Source organism: Anolis sagrei, chromosome 2, assembly GCF_037176765.1.
Source record: "Anolis sagrei isolate rAnoSag1 chromosome 2, rAnoSag1.mat, whole genome shotgun sequence".
Classification (NCBI taxonomy): Eukaryota; Metazoa; Chordata; class Lepidosauria; order Squamata; family Dactyloidae; genus Anolis; species Anolis sagrei.
This window is the reverse complement of record NC_090022.1, coordinates 890,523-914,179: the sequence shown is the minus strand read 5'-3', so window position 1 is coordinate 914,179 and position 23,657 is coordinate 890,523. Positions and strand designations below refer to the sequence as shown.

The 23,657-nt window shown below is 47.0% G+C and overlaps 1 protein-coding gene across 17 annotated transcripts in view; it reads left to right on the top strand.

Moving 5' to 3' along the window:
• LOC132764002 (zinc finger protein 214-like) overlaps nt 1-23,657 on the top strand; it is a 353,977-nt gene that overhangs the window by 143,944 nt on the left and 186,376 nt on the right. For 2 of the 17 annotated variants that reach the window (XR_010909359.1, XM_067464900.1), the window contains exon 1: nt 15,404-15,420. The exons of 14 other annotated variants lie outside the window; for them this stretch is intronic. The gene's annotated coding sequence lies outside the window, so the exon portion shown is untranslated. Of the gene's footprint in view, nt 1-15,385; nt 15,421-23,657 lie in introns of those variants that run through there. One more of the 17 variants, XM_067464895.1, reaches the window with a different exon arrangement.

The following is a 23,657-nucleotide window of genomic DNA, read 5'->3' as shown; positions in this document are numbered from 1 at the left end:
GGGGGTTTTGCTATAAAAGTTTCTTTTGTATTTTATCCAGACTTTGAGAAGAGATGCACGGACAAAGTGATTAGTAAAGTTTTTTTCGATCTTGGCTTTATCGTGCCAGAGATAGGAATGCCAGCCTCTTCGTATGTCGAATCCCTCTAAATTTAGGAGTCTTGTCTTTGCGAGCGTGGTATATTCCTTAACCCAAGTTAGGACGCAGGCCTGGTAATAAAGTTGGAGATTTGGGAGGGTCAGACCTCCCCTTTCTTTCGAATCTGTCATGGATTTGAATTTAATCCTGGCCTTTTTTCCGTTCCATACGAATTTCATGATCTCCCTCTTCCATTGTGTGAAGTAATGGTTGGTTCTTAGTATCGGGATCGTTTTGAAAAGAAAAATCATCTTGGGGAGTAAGTTCATCTTTATTATTGCTATCCTACCGAGAAGGCTTAAGTTTAGGTGTTTCCAACTGGCCAACTTCTTGGTAATGTCCTTCCAAGTTGTTTCGTAATTATTCTTTATCAATTGGGTGTTGTTTGCCGTAAGATGAATTCCTAGATATTTTATCTTGTTTGCGATCCCGAACTGTGTTATTTCTTGTAATTTGTCTTTTTTTGCTGTATCCATGTTCTTCGTCAGTATTTTAGTTTTGGCCTTGTTGATTCTTAGACCTGAAACTTTCCCGTAGGTGTTTATCTTGTCCGTCCATTTTTGGATTGTCTCTATCGGGTCTTCGATTATGCAAACGATATCGTCCGCATAAGCCTTTACCTTAAATTCGTCCTTCCGAACTTTGGTGCCCTTCAGGTTTGCATCTTTCCTGATGTCCTCCAGCAAAATTTCGAGGGTCATAATGAATAATAAGGGCGAAAGTGGGCAGCCCTGCCTGGTGCCTTTCTCGATGTTGATATTTTCTGTCTCTTGCCCGTTGATCCGGAGTTTTGCCCTCTGTGTGGAGTATATCGTGGTTATGGCGTTGGTGAAATGATAGCCCATGTCTCTTTCTTTAATTATTTGAAGCATGAATTCCCAGCTGACGCAGTCGAAAGCCTTTTCTGCGTCCAGGAACAACAGGCCCAACTCTTTCTGCGTATTGACTGCGTAGTATTCTATAATGTTCAGGACTGTTCTTACATTTTCACTCATGTGCCTTGTTGGGAGGAAACCCGTTTGGTCCTCATTGATGGTGACATTTAATAGTTCTTTCAGTCTGTTTGCTAGTATGCTAGCAAAGATTTTGTAATCCGTGTTCAGGAGTGATATTGGCCTGTAGTTCTTCATGTTCTCTAATTCGGTGGTTTCTTTTGGGATGAGGGTGATGGTTGCCTCTCGCCAGGTATCTGGCATCCTGGCTTCGGATTGGATGTTGTTAAATATTGCTTTTAAATGTGGGATCAGCTCTTCTGAGAAGGTTTTATAGTACTTTTCGGTGAGGCCGTCGGGGCCCGGTGCTTTATTTCTGGGCAGACTATTGATGGCTTTCCTGATTTCAGCTTCCTCTATTTCTTTGTTGAGGGATTCTCTCTGTTCGTCACTTATTTTCTCTAATTTGTGCTTTGCTAGATGTTCTGTAATATCTTCCATTCGAATTTTGTCGTTTTGATAGAGTTCGTTATAAAACTTCCTAAACTGGGTTTTGATGTCCTCCTCTGTATAGTAGGTCTTCCCATTCTTTGAGATTTTGGCTATATGGTGAGATTGTTTTTTCTTCATGAGTTTCCTTGCGAGCCATTTGCCCGGCTTGTTGGCGTTGGCAAAGTGGTTAGCCTTCATGTATTTTAAGTTTTTAGCCAGCTTTTCTAGTTGGTATGTGTTCAGTTGTTTCCTCAGGAGTTCTGTCTCCAGTTTGATTTTCTTACTTCTTGGCTTTCTCTTCAATTCCTCCTCCTTGCTTTTTAGATTCTTCGTGATGATGTTTAAAGCCTCCTGTCTCCTCCTGTTCCTTATTGCCCCCTGCTGGATGAAGTGCCCCCGCATTACCGCTTTGCTAGCGTCCCAGATCACTTCTTCCTTTATCTCAGTGCTCTTGTTTAACTCAAAGAATTCCTGAATGGATTTTCTGTATCTCTCTATATCTTCGTCTGAACTTAGCAGGTACTCATTCAGTTTCCATTTTCGATGGGGTGTTGTTCCTTGTAGCTCTGCCAGGATAGGGCAGTGGTCGGACATTGTTCTGGGCAGGATTTGGACCTTGTTTATCTTGTTGGTGAGAGAGATGGATGCCCAGAGCATGTCTATCCTGGACCACGATGAATGCCTGTCCGAATAGTGAGTGAAGTCTCTTTTTTCTGGGTTTCTCGTTCTCCAGACATCCTCGAGGAAGAACTCTTTCTTTAGCTGGAGGAGGCTAGCTGGTAATTTCCCTCCGTTCGGATCCTTTCTGTTCTTTTTTGTTCTGTCCATGCTACAATCGAGCACCCCGTTGAAGTCTCCCACCATGATCAGCTCCATGTCTGCATATTCTGAGAGTCTTTTCCAGAGATCTTTTATAAAGCTTGTCTTTGGGCCTGTGGGGGCGTAGATGTTACATAATAGAATCTCCTGTTCATTTCTTCTGATTTTGATCCCTATCATCCTCCCCTCTTCGTCCTTGAAGGCCATAGTTGCATTTAGAGATTCTCTAGCGTATATAACTACCCCTCTTTTTTTTTGTGATGCTAGTGCAAAAAACTCGTTTCCGAGTTGTGGGTGAGCCAAAAGTGTGCTGTGTTTTTTGTGGATGTGCGTCTCCTGCAGAGCGATGATGTCGTAGTTGCCTTTCTTGAGTATGTTGAAGGTAAGTCTTCTTTTGCTGGGGGAGTTCAGCCCGTTGATGTTGTTAGAAAAAATTTTTAGGCTACTCGTCATTAGTTGATTGATTTATCTGAGTTGAAGGTCCCATGTCCTTTTCCCCTTCTTCGTTGTCCAGTGAGTCGGGCCTTGGTCTCTTCTTATCTTTTCTGTTTCCATCTCCCTCCTTTCTTCTGTCCTTCATGTATTCGGGGTGCGGGTTGGTTCTCTCCGCCTCTCTGAAGGTACTTGGGATTTGTGCCAGGTCTTTCTGGAGTTTTTTATAGAAGTCTTTGGCTTTATCTTCCGTAGTGAGCCAAAATTTGCTTTCCTTATACGAGACTTGGATACCCTCTAGGCGTTCCCATCTAAATTTGATCTTGTGTTTTTTAAGCTCCTCTGTCAGGAAATAATATTTTTTTCTTTTGTTCATTGATGCGGGCGAGAATTCTTTGAGTATGATAATCTTTTTTCCTCTGTAAATTGCCTGACCGCTGGCTTTCATCTTTATGATCTCATCACGGACACTCTTCCTACGGAATTCCACCACAATGTCCCTAGGGACTTTGTGCTTCCTGGCATAACTTGAGTTAACTCTCTGTACCGTGTCTATCTCCTTACTTAGTTCTTCTGGTGCAATATTTGTCAAATTCGCTGTTATTTCTCGGATTATCTCTCTCAGGTTCTCGCCTTCCTTTTCTTCAATATTCCTGAATCTGAGTTGGAAATCCGTCTCCTTGCACGCCCAGAGTTCTTGTTGTTTCTCTAGTTTCTCGTTTGTTTCCTCCAGCTTTTTAATTTTGGCCTCGGTTTTTTCCTGGTTTTTCTTTAAGATTGTGTTCTCTTTCTTCAGTGCTTTCACTTCGTCTTGGACTCCACAGACCTCTTTCTGTATAAGGGCCATGTCCTCTTTCATTTCTTGTCTTAGTTTCCCCATTTCCTTCTGGAATAATTTTTCCATATTTTGCTGTGTTTTTTCCTGGCTGTCTTCTATTTTCTTCTCTATATTTTCTTGCATCTTCTGCATTTCCTGTAGTAATTCCTTCAGTGTTGTTTCATGTTGTGTCGACATTCTTCTCGCGGGAATAGGGATGGGTGTTGCCCCCGTCTCTGGGATGCTGGTCAGGGAGGACGCGGAGGTCATATTTGTAGTTGTGGTTATCGAAGTTGACCCTTTATTTTTGGGGTTATTTTGTCTTCCTGTTTTTGGGTTTTTTTCCGAGCGCATTAGCCCTTTCCCTTGTTGTTATTGTCCTCTTTTGTCAGCTGGTGCTTGTAAATCACCTTTCACTGGACTCTCGGGAGGGTGTTGCCTCCGCGCTGGTCAGCCTTCTTCCCCAGGGTCAATGTTAGTACATCTTGGTGACCACGTCCGATGTAATAAGTTATTCTTTGCCCCACTTCCCTCCCCTTCCAGCCGGGGTCTAGTTGTTCCCGCTATCGTGTCCTTTAGTTGTCCTTGGAGTTCTTCTCCCACCTTTGTCCACTCGAACTTTCTATTCTTCTTTTCTTCTTCTCCTCTCTTCGTTCCCCCTTCCTCGCTCTTATCCCCTCCTTTCACTCTTTCACTCCAGTTCTGCCTTTCAGGTCCTTCTTCCCTGGCGGAGGCCTTCGCACCCCTTCTTCTCTCTGTTTCGTCTCTCCCCGGCCCTCTCTGCCTCCCCAGTCCCCCGGGTCTTTTTCACCCCCGTTGCCTACCTTTCCGATGTTCTCCTATATTTCTGTTCTCTTCTCTCTTCTTATCTCTTCCGTTTATCTTGTGTGCGTTCCCTTGACGGGGGCGCTCCTCCGCGCTTCCTCTTCTGTCCTCCTCTAGCCTCTCGCGAGGTTCTCTCGCGAGATTCTGTTCTCCCGCGGGACTGCGCGAGAGTAGAGCCGGCGGTTCGCGAGTAGCCCCGGGTCTACTCGCCCTGCTCTTCTCTAAGCTCCGGAGGATTGGGGGAGGTAAGCAGCGGATTGGGTGCGGTGGGGGGTGGGGGATGGAGTGTAGCGGCCGGGGGGGAGTCTGTATTGGTCTTCGGTAGGCGGGATTGGGGGGTTATAGAGTTGAAGGGGCTGGTTGGGTGGGGGAGAGGTTGGGGAGACGGGGGAATGGAGAGCTGTATTGGCTTGCTACGGCCGGAGAAAGCTCCCGCCGTGTATTATCATCAAATGCCCGAATTCCCCTTTCTTAGAGTCTATCTTTCTTTCTTTGGGTCCTTCCCGAAAGTTGGGAGTGGAGTTGGGTTTGCGTTTACTTAGACTGCCTTGTTTTGTTGGTCCCTTTCCTTACCTTCTTCGTTGGGGATGCGCTGTGGCCGCCCTGAGGTTTTGGAGAGTTTTGGGCTGTTTGGCTTCTTGTGCTACTCAGGCTTCGCTTTGGAGTTTCCACTTTGGAGTATTTTCCTTCCAATTTCTTTTTCCCTACACCATTATTAGTGGTTGCGATAGTGGTAGAGGCATGGGTCCTTTAGCCCCGCTTCTCTATTTTCTTTCTTATTTTTTTTTCCTTCTTGTTCTTTGTTAAACTTGTTGAGCTTAACGAGGGCAGGCGGCGTTTACGGCTCTCCCGAGCCGTGCCTTCCCCCTGGGCGCCAACCCTCCCAAAGCCGAGCGGATTCGACCACCTCCCTTGAGGGGAAACGGTGCACGACCACCCGCGCTCCGTTGGAGGGCCTTGCTTCAAATCGACCTCTTGTCCGTCGATTTGTGGGGGGTATCTCCCCCCCAACCCATTGGGAGATGCTCAGGTCTTCTTAGGCTCACGGAGCTTCAGCGACCTGCTGCTGCCGCCATGATGCCCTCGCCGGAAGTCCATTCCTCCAAGTATCTTGTCCACATCCTCGGGTCTCACCAATTGAAACGAATCCATCAAAACTGGACAAGCAGGTGCTCGTGTTACATCCTCAGAGACTGCCGTTAATATGGTATCCAGGCCAGAGCGGATCAAAGCGACTTTGTCTGCAAAGAACTGAGCAAAGGCTTCACAGCGAGCTGCCGAGTCACCAGGGCTCCTATCCTAAATGGTGGGTTTTAAAAGGCCTCTGACAACTCAGAACAGTTCAGCTGGACAGTTCTTTCAGATGCAATAGTGGCCGCAAAGAAAGTCTTCTTTGCGGCTTTTATTGCCGCGGCATATGCCCTTAAAAAGGACACAAACCGTGTTCGATTTGGCTCACTCGGATCCAAACGCCACACGCTTTCTAGTTCCCTCTTCCTTCGCTTCATCACTGCCAGCTCCTCAGTGAACCAAGGGGCTGGTTTAGCTCGGCTACTTGTATATCCTTATGATCAAACACTTGCTGGTAGAGAGTCATTATTTTGTTGTTTCAATTCCTCCTCCTCCTTTCAGTAGTCTTTGATTCCAAAATAAGATCTTGAGGGAAGATAATCAGGTTGGGAAAGTGGGTCGGGGGTTGGCAGTAGAGCTGAAAGCAGCTGCAACTATTATGTGCATTGACCACTGTTAGCCCCCCACTCCAAGTTTCAGAACATTAAACTCCACTGATTTTGGGGAATTTTAACCAAGATAAACTTAACTATTTCACAGGAAGATCCCAGAGGCCATCCAGTCCAGCCCCCCTCTGCCAGGAAGGAAAAGCACACTCAAACCACCCCAACATAGGCCCATTCGTTTATTTATGACATTTATAGCCCGCCTTCTCACCTGAAGGAGACTCATTCAGTCTTTCAAATAGCAGCAGCAGCAGCAATAATAGGAAACCTATTGGGAAACTCCCGGAAGAGCGAAGTAGGGAGCGCAGAGGGACCCGGGGATGGGCAGCCCTTCCGAACACCAGCCTTTCTCCCCGTCTGTAGATCCAGCTTCTGTTCCTTCCCCATTGAGGAGGGGGCCTGAAGGGGGCATGTGGGAGGGGCCCCAAATGAGACCCCAAAGATGCTCTTGGAGGGGGGAAGAGGAGGGGGAGGGGCCTGGATTCAGACCAAGGAGGGAAGGGGAAAGGAAGACCCCCCCCTCCACCCAAAGGACTGACTCTGAGGCATTAGACGTCATGCTCTCCATGTGGAATCTGCCCATGTCCTGCCTGACAGAAATTGTAACATGCACAGATAACAACAATTACAGAAACTGTAGATTGCCAATCACAATTTCTATATTCTAAGAATTTCTACATTGAATGTAACATGAGAACATTCACACGATTAATTAAAGACTGTTTATAATTGGAAGATAATTTTTCAATACTTTGTTAACATAGTAAAACTAGAGCTTCCAAAATCACAATTACTTGGCTGCCATTTGTTTTCCAAGCCCAATTCAAGGTGCAGGTGCTTACCTACCAAGCCCTAAACGGTTTGGGACCTGCCTACCTGAGTGACCGCATCTCCATCTATGAACCCACACGTTCACTTCGGTCATCTGGTGAGGCCCTACTCGTGATTCCGCCTGCGTTACAAGCGCGGCTGGTGGGGACACGAGACAGGGCCTTTTCTGTGGTGGCCCCCCGACTCTGGAACACCCTCCCAAAAGATCTTAGACAGGCCCCTACATTGGCAGTCTTTAGAAAGAACTTGAAGACCTGGCTGTGCCGATGTGCCTTTCCAGAATAGGAAGTCTCCAATAACAAGTCCTCGAAGCACCTTTAGTAGAACTAAGATTATTGCACTCCGCACACTGCACTTGCCCTATAATCCGCGTCTACCTCCTGCCACCTCAGCACTTTTAATCCTGTACACACTACTCTGGCCCGGCCCAGTTTTTATTGTGTCTTGATATACTGTGTATTGCATGTCGTTAATATTGCTTTAACTGTTTTTAATTTGCTTTTAGTGTTATATTGTTTGTGTTGTGTTTCGTGGCCTTGGCCTTTGTAAGCCGCATCGAGTCCTTCGGGAGATGCTAGCGGGGTACAAATAAAGTTAATAATAATAATAATAATAATACATAATGTCAGGCACAGTGACACAAAATAACACTTCCTATATTATCGAAAGATCTTCTTTCATAAACAACATCAGAAACAGTGACACATGGTTTCTCAACATTTCGTCAAGACAATGAACTTAGAGCTTCCGTACAGACAATCCCAAGTCACTCAAGTTCTGAGTTGGGATGCAAGGAAGCGGGATCTAGGCAGGAAACACTTCACAACCTAAGGCCTTTCTGTGCTGACCATAATGTTAGAAGCCTTCTTTACACAGATTGGGTTGCAATAGTAACACAATCTCATGCAGAGAATCGTGGGCCACTCTCCCCTTTGCAGGGCTTCCTCTTTGTTGGGCAACTGTTAAGGTACTTCTCAGCAGGCCAAGGCTCTTCTCAACAGGACCGCTCTTTCTCCCTTCTTCTCCGGCATGGGCTACAGCACTAAGCTATTGTTCTTGTTGTTCAATGAGAGATTTCTGTGCTCTGCTCCTGATAAGATTTTCCTCTCCTTTCTCCGGCAGGTGACCTCTGAATGAATCTTGAGAAGAACATTTCCCTTTGGCTTAGGTCAGAAATGAAATGGCACAGCACTCACAAGAAATAAGTTGGAGAAAGTATATTTCAAGCTCCATAGCTGTGTATTCAAGGAGGAAAGGGAGGATTGTGCTGTAAACAGTGGGGCTTGGCAATTTATTTATTCAAATGGACTAGAGCAATACAAGGACTGAGAGGCGGAAATCATGAGAACATATCTGTGACCTTCTGGCATAATATTTGAATCATAAATGTAAAAGAATGGAAAATCTCAATTCCTTGTCAAAATTTCACACAGGGGAGAAGCAACATAACTGTATGGAATGTGGGAAATGTTTCACTTTCAGAAGTTCTCTTACTAGACATCAACGAACCCACACAGGAGAGAAGCCACATAAATGCATAGAATGTGGAAAGACCTTCAGTGAAAGTGGGGCTCTGCATATCCATCAAAGGACTCACACAGGGGAGAAGCCATATAAATGCATGGAATGTGGAAAGAGCTTCAGTCGGAGTTCACATCTTCGTATCCATCAAAGAACCCACACAGGGGAGAAACCACATAAGTGCATTGAATGTGGAAAGAGCTTCAGTCTCTGTGCACATCTGCGTACCCATCAAAGGATCCACACAGGGGAGAAACCACATAAATGCATGGAATGTGGAAAGAGCTTCAGTGAAAGTGGGACTCTGTGTAAGCATCAAAGGATTCACACAGGAGAAAAGCCACATAAATGCATGGAATGTGGAAAGAGCTTCAGTCAGAGTGGAAATCTGCATATCCATCAAAGAACCCACACAGGGGCGAAGCCACATAAATGCATAGAATGTGGAAAGAGCTTCAGTCTGTGTGCAAATCTGCATACCCATCAAAGGATCCACACAGGGGAGAAACCACATAAATGCATGGAATGTGGAAAGAGCTTCAGTGAAAGTGGGACTCTGCGTAAGCATCAAAGGATTCACACAGGAGAAAAGCCACATAAATGCATGGAATGTGGAAAGAGCTTCAGTCGCCGTGAAAGTCTGCATACCCATCAAAGGATCCACACAGGGGAGAAACCACATAAATGCATGGAATGTGGAAAGAGCTTCAGTGAAAGTGGGACTCTATGTAAGCATAAAAGGATTCACACAGGGGAAAAGCCAGATAAATGCATGGAATGTGGAAAGAGCTTCAGGCAGAGTGGATATCTGCGTATCCATCAAAGAACCCACACAGGGGAGAAGCCACATACATGCATGGAATGTGGAAAGAGCTTCAGTGAAAGTGGGACTCTGCGTATCCATCAAAGAATCCACACAGGGGAGAAGCCACATGAATGCGTGGAATGTGGAAAGAGCTTCAGTCACAGTTGGACTCTGCGTATCCATCAAAGAACCCACACAGGTGAGAAGCCACATACATGCATGGAATGTGGAAAGAGCTTCAGTGAAAGTGGGACTCTGCGTATCCATCAAAGAATCCACACAGGGGAGAAGCCACATAAATGCATGGAATGTGGAAAGAGCTTCAGTCACAGTGGACATCTGCGTAAGCATCAAAGAACCCACACAAGGGAGTAGCTACATGTCGTATATACTTGAGTATATACCGAATTTAAGACAAGGCACCTAATTTAGCACAAAAGCTGAGAAAACTTATTGACTTGAGTATAAGCTGAGGTTGGGAAATGCAGCAGCTATTGGTAAATTTCATGAATAAAAATAGATACCAATAAAATTACGTTAATTGGGGCATCTATAGGTTAAATGTTTCTGAATAATTGCATAAAACGGTAATTTGAGATAAGACTGGCGAACTCTGATTAAATCATCTTAACCTTCTTCAGTGTAAATGTGCTTACGTATCCCTCCAATAATAATAAATAGGGTAAAATATTAAATGTATTAATAATAATAAATAGGGCAAAATAATATATGTAATAATAAGAACAATAAATAGAGTAAAATAATAAATGTAATAATAATAGAGAAAAATAAATGTATGAATAATAATAAATAGAGAAAAATAATAAATAATAACACAATAAAAATGTAACAGTGATAGAGTAAAATACTAAATGTAGTAATAGCGATAAAGGAAAATAATAAATGTAATAATAATAGAGTACAATTTTAACTACATATATATTTTGGGGAAAATGCTGTGTGTATATGAATAATAAAAAGTTGGAAAGACTGACTTGGGAAGTGGGTGGGAAAGAAGGACTGGAAACGGTAAGTAGTTGGAATGGGAAGGAGTGTTTGGAAAAAGTGGGTAAATGAGGTGGAAAGGGGGTCTCTGGAAAAGTAAGGGAGAATAGGGTGAGAAGGGGCAACTGGGGAAGGGGAAAGATTGAGGTGGGAAAGGGGGGCTGGAACCTCGGAAAGGCTGGGATGGAGAGTGGAGAGAGTGGGGATGGGGGTAGTAAAGGCCGGGACAGGAAGGGGGAACTAGAAAAAGGGAAGGCGGGGGTGGGAAAAGTGTGTGGGAAATGTGGGGGAAAGACTGAGGTAGGAAGGGAGGAAGGCGTCGCCTATCCCATCCAAGGAGGGACCAAGCCCTGGGTCTCCTCCTCCTCCTCTCCACCTGAGCACTTGAGTCCTGGCCATGGATATACAAATAAGACATCCCCTGAAAATAAGCCATAGCGTGTCTTCTTGAAAAAGAAATAGTGTCTTATTTTGGGGAGAAATGGAGGGAGCAAGCTTGATTTCTGCTGCCCAGGAGACGAGGACACGAGCCATGGCTTCAAACCACAAGAAAGGAGATTCCACCTGAACATGAGGAAGAACTTCCTGACGGTGAGAGCTGTTCAACAGTGGAACTCTCTGCCCCGGAGGGAGTGTGGTGGAGAAGCTTTTAAACAGAAGCTGGATGGCCATCTGTCGGGGGTGCTTTGAATGCGATTTTCCTGCTTTTTGGCAGAATGGGGTGGGACTGGATGATGGCTCACGAGGTCTCTCCCAACTCAAGGATTCTATGAAACGAGATTGGGACCCACTAATAATTCATGAGTTATAACAATGAGGGGACATTTGTTTATTGTGGGTTTTAGGAATGAGTTTATTATATTTAGAAACAGAAGAGTAAATATAGAGCAGCATTTAAAGTGAGTGAATACAGATTAAAATTGGCATGAGGCAAGCGTTGTGTTGATCCGTTGTTCTCTTAGTTTTCTTCTTCTTATGTCGGTGTGTGTTGTTCAGTCTTTCATGTTCGTTAACGATTCCTTTTTTAAAATCCTCAAATTGTAATTTGTATAGAAATGCTTTCCTTTCTTGCCTTTGAATAAAAACTATTTTGAAAAACCAGAGTGTGATGTGGCAGCCACAAATGCCAGCGTGGTTCTAGGCTGTGCCAAGAGGAGACGTGGTGTCTACGTCCAAGGAAGTCTCAGCCTCCGTTCTCCTGCTTTGCTCAGACCTCACCTGCAATCGCTCTGTCTCCCGTTCTGGGCAGCACAACTCAAGGCGGATATGGACAAGCCAGAATATCTCAAGAGATGGGCTGTAGGGAATGTCTGAAAAGAGCTGGGTGTGTTTAGCTTAGAGCAGTGGGTCTCACCCTGTGGGTCTCTCCCCAGGTGTTGTGGCCTACAACTCCCAGAAATCCCAGCCAGTTGACCAGTTGTGAGGATTTCTGGAGGTGAAGGCCAAAATGCATCTGGGGTGAAGGCCAAAATGCATCTGGAGACCCACAGGGTGAGAAGAGAAGGAAGGGCTTCTTCCTCAGCAGGGAGGGAGGGGGCGGCCACAGAATGGGTTTTGGGGTTCATGTGACCCAGCGACTCGTGTAGAAACGGATAGGAATGCATGACACTCCCCTCCAGTGTGTAATGAGACAGTTCTTAATAGACACATGTTCACATCACAACAATCTCAAGGGTTAAGACAACAGAGAAGATGGCGTTACAGGGACGGAATCTGGAGAGAAGGATGGGGGCGGCTTGTATGTGCCCGTCCTTCTCTGCCATGCGGCTTGTTCTCTGCCATTGGTTAGAGGCTGTAGCAGAATAGCTAATTATAATGTATGTTTCATAAATGTTGATTAATGTTACGATGTAAGTGCAGGCCAGCTGATGTGTCGCCTGAGCTGAGGCGTTGCCATAGCGACGGAACCGGCTGTGAGAATGTATCCAAGTTAGAGAAGCCAAAGGGGCGGAGCTAACTGCCACTCGGCCGGGGCAGGCGTTTGGAAAGAGGGCGTTTCCTTTAGTCAGCGGACAAGAGTGGAAGTTGGGTTCTGGTGTGTGGAGACCCTGAACCCGGGGGTTTAAGTCCTCAGCCTGTGTGTTTACAGAGTCAATTGGGCCTGTTTTAATTAGGAATTAGCTCATGAGCTCAGGGGAAAGCGGAAGGGAGAAAAGGGCAAGCCAGTGCCTTGAATTGTCAGTGAATCCTTAAATAAATATCTCCTTGACCAGTTCTTTATAATTAAGACTCGTGTCCATTTATTGAGAAGAAGATTTACCTCAGAAGAAGGCGGCTGAAGATATTGGAAGAAAGGATTCTGGTTGGGGTCATCATGAGTTCCTCCTTCAAAAAAGTGCCTCCAGTAAAAACATTTAAAAAGTCAAAACTCAGCTCCACGCACCACCACGACTTTAGTCTCCTCGTTGCCCTGGTTATTTATTTCGAACACTTTTACCCCACCCTTCTCAACCCTTTGGGGGGGGGGGGGGGGACTCAGGGCGGCTTCCAATTGGCAACAATTCAATGCCACATAATAAAATACAAAACAGCCATTATAACAGTTAAAAGCATAAACTCACCCTCACGACCAAGGAATTCCTTCTAACCCTCAGACACCATCTCTTCTTCTCCGTTCACTCCAAACTACGCCATCTGGTCCTTCCCATTGAGCCCTCAGGACTGGATCTCTCTTCCAATGAAGCACCCGTTGTGTGGAAGGGTTGAACGGGCAGACGCATATACAAGTAACACACATTCAGTTGGAACCGAAGGAGGAGGTTTGGAGAAAGAGTTTGACATCTCCTTTGGAGGATGACTGGAAGTATTTTTAATGCAATGGTGTCTCAGTGGAACTTGGTGCCAGAGAGGCTTTCTCCGACGTCTAGGGGAAGTCCTAGGAAATGGTGGGAATGCGAGGAGAACGTTGGGGCATTTCACCCCCTGGAAGTGGAGTGGGCAGGTCAAAAGGCAACCTGGCAAAATGGGACAACCCAGAAGAATCCTCCACCGGGTGCGACCGTGGAGCAGAACAAGCAACTCTGCATCTGTGTGCTTGTCTACAGAGCCCTGCCTCATGCACAGAGGAAGGAGGGTTCAGGGCTACAGACAATGCAGTTGCTGTTGCCTGTTTTTGGTCTCAAACTATTCAGTTGCTTCCTCAATTTTATCAGTGTTATGCTTATTTACGAAATGTTTGGACATGAAATAAATAAATCATACGTTGTGGTCTTGCAAAGAGCCCAGAAAAATCGGGGATGAAAGAGATGAAATAGGAAATAATCACAACAGGATCAGGGTTTTCCTAGCTGGGGATGCTGCGTGATGAACTAGGCGAGAAGCATGGAAGGCGACTCCCCGGTTGGGTGAATGCAGCCACCCCCCCCCCCAATGCCCAGCTATGGAAAGAACCTGCTATTCCGACGCAAGGAAGAAGAGTGGCTGATGGAGATGTGTGAACCTGTGGAGAGGGACAAATTATTATGATTATTGTTATACTCCATTTATACCCGGCCCTTCTCACCCCAGTGGGGGACTCAGGGTGTGATGGTGACCAGGGAGAAGAAGTCCTAGATCATCTCTAGAAAGACTGGGGGGTCTTTGTCTCTTCTGAGTGAGACTGAAGGGGAGCAGAACAGAAGCTCAACTCAACAGGCAGGGAGGGAGGGCCACGGTTGTGGATTGGGTTTGGTAGTCATTGGATGTGAAGGTGTACCATAACCAAGGCTGGTTTGTGATCAAAGGATGGTCTTAGTGAGGGGGGGGGGGAGGCTGTGTCAGTTCAGTTTGAGATACCTCATGGGAAAGGCGCCTTCCCTTCTCCTCTGGGGAATATTGGGGGGGGGGGGTGCCCTTTTTTCCCTTCCAAGGGACCCCCCTCTCCCCTCCAAAGAGATTTCCTCTTCTCCTGCTTCTGAGGGAGGTGGGGATCAGCCTTTCCTGCCCTCAGGAGGGCCTGGGACCCTTTCCTTGGGGTTCCCTCCCCCCCCTCCCCCAATTTCCAGAACTTCCCCTTCCTTCCTGGCCTAACAGGCAATTCCTGGTCTTCTTCCTCATGCAGATACACAGCTTTGCTCCCACAGAGGCTCCTCTCATACACGAAACTGACACAGGAGCTTCACACCTGAGGCCTTCAACCTGGGGCTTCTCTCACACTGAGAGCTGCTCATATCCAACTGCCCCCATGTCACCTTTTCAGAGCTTGGCTTGCCTTGTTGTCATTAAGTCTCCCTAGTCGGTGTTTAATATTTCTGAGAGAGAGAGAGAGAGAGAGAGAGAGAGAGACTGCAGGGGAGCAGGACAGAGAATCATAATAATCATCATCATATGATGATAATAATAATAATGATGATACCCTTTCTTCCTCCCCTGCTGCCACCCCCTCTCCTCCACTGGGGACTGGGAGGGGCTGGCATGATGAGGCCCAGCCCAAACACCACGGGCAGCAGCAGCAGCAGCAGCAGCAGAAGACCCAAGGACAGGAGGAGGCCAACCCCACAGGCAGGCAGGCAGGCAGGCAGGGAGGGAGCCAAGGGTGGAGGCCGGGTCTGCCTGGAGACTGGTGACGCGGACAGCGGAGGCTGACTCCCATTGGCGCATCCCGGGAATTCTCTTCAGGAGTGGCAGAAGGAAGGAAGGAAGGAAGGAAGGGCGGAGGAGTTTCTGCCCGGAGACCGGTGACGCCGGAGAGGGAGGCGAATTCCTATTGGCGGGCGGGTGGGTGCTGAGCCTTTGGAGGAGAAGGAAGGAAGGAAGGAAGGAAGGAAGGAGGCGCTCTTGCTCCTGACTGGCCAGCGCCGCCAAGAAGCCCCGCCCCTCTCTGGGCGCCCAGCCCGCGCGCGGCCATGTTTGGTCTTGGCGGAAGCCCAGCGAGAGGGGCCGGGCTGCGTTTCCTAGAGAGGCGAGGGAGGCTCGGGTGAGGAGGCCTTTCCCTGTGAGGAGCTCACTTCCGGAGGAGGAAGGGGAGGAGCCAAGGGCGGTGTCAGGCCTGTTGTCCAGGAAGAAAGAAGCAGGAGGCCTTCCGGTCCGAGAGAGAGAGAGAGAGAGAGAGAGGGACGGGGGAGGCCCCTTCCTTCCTTCGAGTGCGGGTGAGGAGTGTGCCCTTCTGTGGGGGTGGTGGGCCCTTCCTTCCTTCCTTCTCGGCCTCTGCTCGCAGGCAGGCAGGCCTTTGGGAGGGCGGCCTCTCTCTCTCTCTCTCCCGGCTTCCGAAAGGAATCGCTGCCGCCGCCTCCTCCTCCTCCTGTGCGGCCTGTTCGGCCTCCGAGCCCACCTCTCCCTCCCTGCCTGCCTCCCCTCCCTTCCAGGCTGCCTCTCCCCCAGGAGGAGGAGGAGGAAACCCAGGCTGCGAGCGAGCGAGCGAGCGCGGCCTCCTCCTCCTCGGCCTGGGCCCTCCTGTGGCAAGGGAGGCTCGCCTTCCCCACTCCACAGCACGGGACAGCCTTCTCTCTCTCTCTCTCTCTCTGTGCCTGGTGGGGTCAGGCTGGGTGGCCTTGGGGGTCCCCCCCCCCAGACTGCCTCGGAGTTCGGAGGAGCTCCTTCCCTCCCTCCCTTCCTTCTCTGGAGGTTTTGAGCCGAGGCTGGATGGCCACCTGTGAGGAGGGATCGGGTGGTGCCTTCCTGCTGGACAGAAGGGGGTTGGGGTGAATGGCCTCGAGGGTCCCGCCCGCCTCTCTCCTGCCCTGACCACCCTGGACACTGGGAAGGCCTTCCTGGGGGTCCAGAGGGGGGGGGGCTCCTCCTTCCTTCTTTCTCGGGAGGTCTCTCAGCAGAGGCTGGGTGGGCATCTGCCGGGAGGGCTTGTGTGGTGTCCTCCTCCTTCCTGGGCTGGGGGACCTTTGGAGCCTCTTCCAACTCTGTGTCTCTCCATTTATTCATTTACGACATCTCCATCCCGCCCTTCTCACCCTGAAAGGGAATCAGAGCGGCTCACAAGAGGCATTTATTTTATTTATTTATTAATTAATGCGCTTGTATACCGCTAATATCTCAGCCTAAATCGGCGACTCATTGGAATGTGGGAAATGTTTCACTGCGAGAAGTAATCTTACTAGACATCAACGAACTCACACAGGAGAGAAGCCATATCAATGCATGGAATGTGGAAAGATCTTCAGTCGTAGTGGACATCTGCACTCCCATCAAAGGACCCACACAGGGGAGAAGCCACATACATGCATGGAATGTGGAAAGAGCTTCAGTCAGAGTGGAGATCTGCGTACCCATCAAAGGATCCACACAGGGGAGAAGCCACATAAATGCATGGAATGTGGAAAGAGCTTCAGTCAGAGTGGAAGTCTGCATATCCATCAAAGGATCCACACAGGGGAGAAACCACATAAATGCATGGAATGTGGAAAGAGCTTCAGTCAGAGTGAAAATCTACATACCCATCAAAGGATCCACACAGGGGAGAAGCCACATAAATGCATGGAATGTGGAAAGAGCTTCAGTCGGAGTGACAGTTTGGATAGCCATCATAGAACCCACACAGGGGAGAAGCCACATACATGCATGGAATGTGGAAAGAGCTTCAGTCAGAGTGGAGATCTGCGTACCCATCAAAGGATCCACACAGGGAAGAAGCCACATAAATGCATGGAATGTGGAAAGAGCTTCAGTCGGAGTGGAAGTCTGCATATCCATCAAAGGATCCACACAGGGGAGAAGCCACATAAATGCATGGAATGTGGAAAGAGCTTCAGTCGGAGTGGAAGTCTGCATATCCATCAAAGGATCCACACAGGGGAGAAACCACATAAATGCATGGAATGTGGAAAGAGCTTCAGTCAGAGTGAAAATCTACATACCCATCAAAGGATCCACACAGGGGAGAAGCCACATAAATGCATGGAATGTGGAAAGAGCTTCAGTCAGAGTGGACACCTGAGTATCCATCAAAGAACCCACACAGGGGAGAAACCACATAAATGCATGGAATGTGGAAAGAGCTTCAGTCACAGTGAAAGTCTGCGTACCCATCAAAGGATCCACACAGGGGAGAAGCCACATAAATGCATGGAATGTGGAAAGAGCTTCAGTCAGAGTGGACATCTGAGTATCCATCAAAGAACCCACACAGGGGAGAAGCCACATAAATGCATGGAATGTGGAAAGAGCTTCAGTCAGAGTGGAAGTCTGTGTTACCATCAAAGGGACCACACAGGGGAGAAACCACATAAATGCATGGAATGTGGAAAGAGCTTCAGTCAGAGTGGAGATCTGCGTACCCATCAAAGGATCCACACAGGGGAGAAGCCACATAAATGCATTGAATGTGGAAAGAGCTTCATAAAGAGTGGACACCTGCGTACCCATCAAAGAACCCACACAGGGGAGAAGCCACATAAATGCATGGAATGTGGAAAGAGCTTCAGTCAGAGTGGGAATCTGCATAACCATCAAAGAACCCACACAGGGGAGAAGCCACATAAATGCATGGAATGTGGAAAGAGCTTCAGTCAGAGTGAACATCTGCGTAACCATCAAAGAACCCACACAGGGGAGAAGCCACATAAATGCATGGAATGTGGAAAGAGCTTCAGTCAGAGTGGGAATCTGCATAACCATCAAAGAAGCCACACAGGGGAGAAGCCACATAAATGCATGGAATGTGGAAAGAGCTTCAGTCAGAGTGGAAATCTGCGTAACCATCAAAGAACCCACACAGGGGAGTAGCTACATGTCCTATATACGTGAGGATAAGCTGACCGAATATAAGAGGAGGCACCTAATTTAGCACAAAGGCTGGGAAAACTTATTGACTTGAGTATAAGCTGAGGGTGGGAAATGCAGCAGCTCTTGGTCAATTTCAAGAATACAAATAAAAATAGATACCAATAAAATTACAATAATTGAGGCATCTATAGGTTAAAAATATTTCTGAATATTTGCATAAAACGGTAATTTGAGATAAGACTGGCGAACTCTGATTAAATCATTATTTTAACCTTCTTCAGTGTAAATGTGCTTACGTATCCTTCCAACAATAATAAATAGGGTAAAATATTAAATGTATTATTAATAATAAATAGGGTAAAATAATAAATGTAATAATCTTCATTTATCGTGTCATCTGCCACCAGAACATTGTATTACATTAATTCACTCCCCGGGGAGATTAGATCGGCGACTTCCCTCTTGTCATTTAGAAAAGAATTGAAAACTTGGATGTGGGACCAGGAGGCATTGGGACGTTCTGGCATCTAGAGGAAGGACCTGGATGATGGACAGGAATGGACGGAACGGAATGGATTTGTGGAACTCTGAACTCTGAGCGTGAGATTAGTTTACTGATTGTGTTATGTACTGATGCTTTTAACCTGTTAATGGTTTAATTGCTGTTTTGTATGCATGTATAGTTGACATCGGCATCAAATTGTGCCTTCTTTGTAAGCCGCCCTGAGTCCCCCCTCGGGGGTGAGAAGGGCGGGGTAGAAGTAATCAAAATAAATAAATAAAAATAAATTTCTAACAGAACAAAACAAACAAACAGATTAAAAAAACACACATTTTGCAAACTTGGTAGTTGATTAAATGTCCTTTGACCCGTACCTGGCCCCTTGGAGTGCCTTTGGTGTTGCCGCAAGAAGGTCCTCCATCGTGCATCATGTGGCAGGGCTCAGGGTGCATTGCAGCAGGTGGTCAGTGGTTTGCTCTTCTCCCCACTCGCATGTCGTGGATTCCACTTTGTGGCCCCATTTCCTAAGGTTGGCTCTGCATCTCGTGGTGCCAGAGCGCAGTCTGTTCAGCGCCTTCCAAGTCGCCCAGTCAGAAATTCTGTGTGCCCAGGAGGGAGTCATTTGGTATCAGCCATTGGTTGAGGTGCTGGGTTTGAGCCTGCCACTTTTAGACTCTCGCTTGCTGAGGTGTTTCAGCGAGTGTCTCTGTAGATCTTAGAAAACTATGTCTAGATTTAAGTCGTTGACATGCTGGTTGATACCCAAACAGGATATGAGCTGGAGATGTCTCTGCCTTGGTCCTTTCACTATTGGCTGCTACTTCCCGGCGGATGTCAGGTGGTGCAATACCGGCTAAGCAGTGTCATTTCTCCAGTGGTGTAGGGCGCAAACACCCCGTGATAATGCGGCATGTCTCATTAAGAGCCACATCCACTGTTTTAGCGTGGTGAGATGTGTTCCACACTGGGCATGCGTATTCAGCAGCAGGGTAGCATAGCGCAAGGGCAGATGTCTTTACTGTGTCTGGTTGTGATCCCCAGGTTGTGTAATAATAAGAACAATAAATAGAGTAAAATAATAAATGTAATAATAATAAATAGAGAAAAATAATAAATAATATTAACACAACAATATAAATGTAATAGTGATAGAGTAAAATAATAAATGTAATAATAACAGAATGCAATTTTAACTACAGTATATATATTTGGGGAAAATGCTGTGTGTGTATGAATAATAAAAAGTGGGGAAGACTGACTTGGGAAGGGGGTGAGAAAGAAGGACTGGAAACTGGGAAAAGTTGGAATGGGAAGGAGTGTTTGGAAAAGTGTGAAAGTGAGGTGGAAAGGAGTCTCTGGAAAGGTAAGACAGAATGGGATAGGAATGGGGCAACTAGAAAAGGGGAAGACTGGGGTGGGAAAAGTGTGTGGGAAAAGTGGGGGGAAGACTGAAGTAGGGAGGGAGGAAGGCATTGTTTGTCCCATCCAAGGAGGGACCAAGCCCTGGGTCGCCTCCTCCTCCTCCTCCTCTCCACCTGAGCACTGGAGTCCTGGCCTTGGATATACAAATAAGACATCCCCTGAAAGTAAGCCATAGCGTGTCTTCTTGAAAAAGAAATATAAGACAACTTTGTTTACTAGGACGCAATGGAGCCATGGCTTCAAACCACAAGGCAGGAGATTCCACCTAAACATGAGGAAGAACTTCCTGACTGTGAGAGCTGTTCAGCAGTGGAACTCTCTGTCCCAGAGTGTGGTGAAGGCTCCTTGTTTGGAAGCTTTTAAACAGTCTTTCATGTTCGTTAACAATTCCTTTTTTTAAATCCTCAAATTGTAATTTGTATAAACATGATTTTCTTTCTTGTCTTTGAATAAAAATTATTCTGAAAAACCAGAGTGTGATGTGGCAGCCACAAATGCCAGCGTGATCCCAGGCTGTGCCAAGAGGAGACGTGGTGTCTACGTCCAAGGAAGTCACAGCCTCCTTTCTCCTGCTTTGCTCAGACCTCACCTGCAATCGCTCTGTCTCCCGTTCTGGGCAGCACAACTCAAGGCGGATATGGACAAGCCAGAGTATCTCCAGAGACGGGCTGTAGGGAATGTCTCAAAAGAGCTGGGTGTGTTTAGCTTGGAGCAGTGGGTCTCACCCTGTGGGTCTCTCCCCAGGTGTTGTGGCCTACAACTCCCAAAACTCCCAGCCAGTTGACCAGTTGTGAAGATTTCTGGGAGGTGAAGGCCAAAACGCATCTGGAGAGAGACCCACAGGGTGAGAAGAGAAGGAAGGGCTTCTTCTTCGGCAGGGGGGGGGGGTCGGCCACGGAATGGTTTTTTGGGTTCATGTGACCCCCAACTGTCGTGTAGAAAAAGACAGTTCTTAATAGACACGTGTTCACAGCACAATAATCTAAAGGGTTAAGACAACAGAGAAGATGGCGTGACAGGGACGGAATCTGGAGAGAAGGGTGGGAGCGGCTTGTATGTGCCCGTCCTTCTCTGCCACACGGCTTGCTCTCTGCCATTGGTTAGAGGCTGTAACGAAATAGCTAATTATAATGTACGTTTTTAAAATGTTGATTAATGTTACGATGTAAGTGCAGGCCAGCTGATGTGTCGCCTGAGCTGAGGCGTTGCCATAGCGACGGAACCGGCTGTGAGAATGTGTCCAAGTTAGAGAAGCCAAAGGGGCGGAGCTAACTGCCACTCGGCCGGGGCAGGCGTTTGAAAAGAGTGCGTTCCTTTTAGTCAGCGGACAAGAGTGGAAGTTGGGTTCTGGTGTGTGGAGACCCTGAACCCGGGGGTTTAAGTCTTCAGAGTCAATTGGGCCTGTTTAAATTGGGAATTGGCTCGTGATCTCAGGGGAAAGCGGAAGGGAGAAAAAGGCACCACCACTCCTTTAGTCTCCTTGTTTGAGAGGGAGAAGAAAGTGGCAGGAGATCTGTACGACCAAATTATAACGGTAAAAGAAGAAATAGTAGAGGAAATTTTCCAAACATGGAGATGGGACACGGAAATTGAGAGGGAAGACATCCAAAGGGAAATAAGTAATATAGCAAAAGAAAAGTATATTGTATTAAGGGAAGCAAGAAGGAAAATGCTACAAAAATGGTACAGAACTCCTGCACCACTTTCACGCTGTGTACCAGGGATCAAGGAGAGGTGTTGGCATGGCTGTGAACAAAGAGGGGTGTTGAATCCTGTTGTTCATTCGTTCAGTCGTCTCCGACTCTTCGTGACCTCATGGACCAGCCCACGCCAGAGCTCCCTGTCGGCTGTCACCACCCCCAGCTCCTTCAAGGTCAGTCCAGTCACTTCAAGGATGCCATCCATCCATCTTGCCCTTGGTCGGCCCCTCTTCCTTTTGCCTTTCACTTTCCCCAGCATCATTGTCTTCTCTAGGGGCGTTGAATCCTATGATATGGGAATGTGATCAAGTGCAAGGATACTGGGAAAGGATGGAAGGGGAAATCCATGGCATGTTAAATTTACAAATAGTAATAATTAATAGAAATATACTACATGTACGGATAGCAGGAGTGAAGAATATACAAAAGGAAAAAAGGGTTGACACGTTAATCGCTTGTGCACAAATTGTTGGAAAGACAAAACAAAATGGATGCTGATTAATTGGTATAACTATGTCGTGAATATGCTAAATGTGGAAATAACACATTGCAAATGGAATAATATAGATAAAATTGAAAAGGTCCCAATAACTAAGAGGATGTGGGAACCGGTTTGGAATTATTTAGAGAATGTGTTAAGATAGGGAGTAGAAAAATTAAGACTCAGGCTGATATTTCAAATGTAACTTCTGTAGTTTGATGTATAAATGGCATGTGCAAGGAGGGGAGGGCGGGAGTGGGAAAAACCCATAAAACAATTTTTTAAAAAGTCTCCTCGTTGTCCTGGTTATTTATTTATTTATTTCGAGCACTTTTACCCCGCCCTTCTCAACCTTCTCAACCTCTTTTTTTGGGGGGGGGGGGGGTGACTCATTGGCAGCAATTCAATGCCGCATAATAAAATACGAAACAGCAATTATAACAGCTAAAAGCATAAACATTAAGACATAAAGATGAAAACGGTATACTTACAGTCCATTGAGCTCTTACCAGTCTGGTGGCCATTTATCTACCCGTTTACTATGACTGAGTACTCCGTTTAACGTACCCATAATCCACTTCCAAGCCATAGTCATCATTGTCAATTGTCCTTTTAACCTAATTGCCCGAAGGTCTGGTCCCACATCCACGTTTTTACCTTCTTTCTAAAGGTGAGGAGAGATGATGACGATGTAATTTCCCCGGGAAGTTGGGGGCCACCACCGAGAAGGCCCTGTTCCTTGTCCCCACCAAACGTGTTTGAGACAGAGGCAGGGCCGAGAGCAGGGCCTCCCCAGAAGATCTTAAATTCCGAGGTGGGCCGTAGAAGGAGATACGTTTGGACAGGTATGCTGGACCGGAGCCCTATACGATTTTATAGATCAAAACCAGCACTTTGAATTGTGCTCGGAATTGGATCGGCAGCCAGTGGAGCTGACTTATATGTATGTGTCGTTTGTTTGTCATATTTTACAGAGGCCTTGCCATTATTGTCTGCATATGCAGTCCATCCCCATCCTTGTGTGAACTTATTCTGTTTGAGAGTATCTTTATATATTAAAAGAAGACCTGTACATAGTTATAGGTAGCAAATAAATCAAGACTAAAACCCCCAAGTCAGAACTCAAGAGTGTTGCTTCCAAAAGATGAGCTCCTTTACAAGGCCAGAGGCCGTGACACTGTGACCAAGATTCTGCGCTGAAACCGGACCATTGGAAGAGGGGACTTCCCACCCACGGACTCCCCATCCCAGCGTGCGCTTCCGTTCTTCAGTGGGTCGTGGAGTCCATCCCCGTTCTGCTCCAAGCAGCATCTCCAGCGAGAGCATCCTCCGCAGGTCGCTCTCCGGCCTCTTTTTGGGGTCATCCAGGGAGAAGAACCCCCTCCTCTCTCGGCCCTTGCCTTCTCACCCAAATATAAGAATCACAGAATAGTAGAGTTGGGTGAGACCACGTGGGCCACCTAGTCCACCCTCTTCTTCCATGCCGGAAAAGCAGAATCCCTTGGCAGAACTCCATCCGCCAGGTGAGCAAAGGCGCGCTCAAAG